This window comes from Priapulus caudatus, unplaced genomic scaffold, assembly GCF_000485595.1.
Source record: "Priapulus caudatus unplaced genomic scaffold, Priapulus_caudatus-5.0.1 Scaffold1648, whole genome shotgun sequence".
NCBI classification, from domain to species: Eukaryota; Metazoa; Priapulida; class Priapulimorpha; order Priapulimorphida; family Priapulidae; genus Priapulus; species Priapulus caudatus.
Window position 1 is genome coordinate 53,964 of NW_014578709.1, and position 276 is coordinate 54,239.

Here is a 276-nt window from a genome sequence, read left to right on the forward strand (position 1 = left end):
GTATTAAAATAAATAAAATTGCACACGTATATATATATATATATATATACCTGAGTTCACTCCCGTTGTTAAAGATACTGGGGACGTGCCGCTGGACAGGGTATATATTTCCCGAACATCATTATTGGCACATGGTTATTTAGATAGCCATCAAGCAAGCTGATATTGGTCCAATATTGGCAAAACAATAGTGGGCAAAACATTATTTCAAAAAATTTGAAATAATTGTTTTAATTAGGCTATGTTAATTATATCCGAAATACATCAGAATGTTAT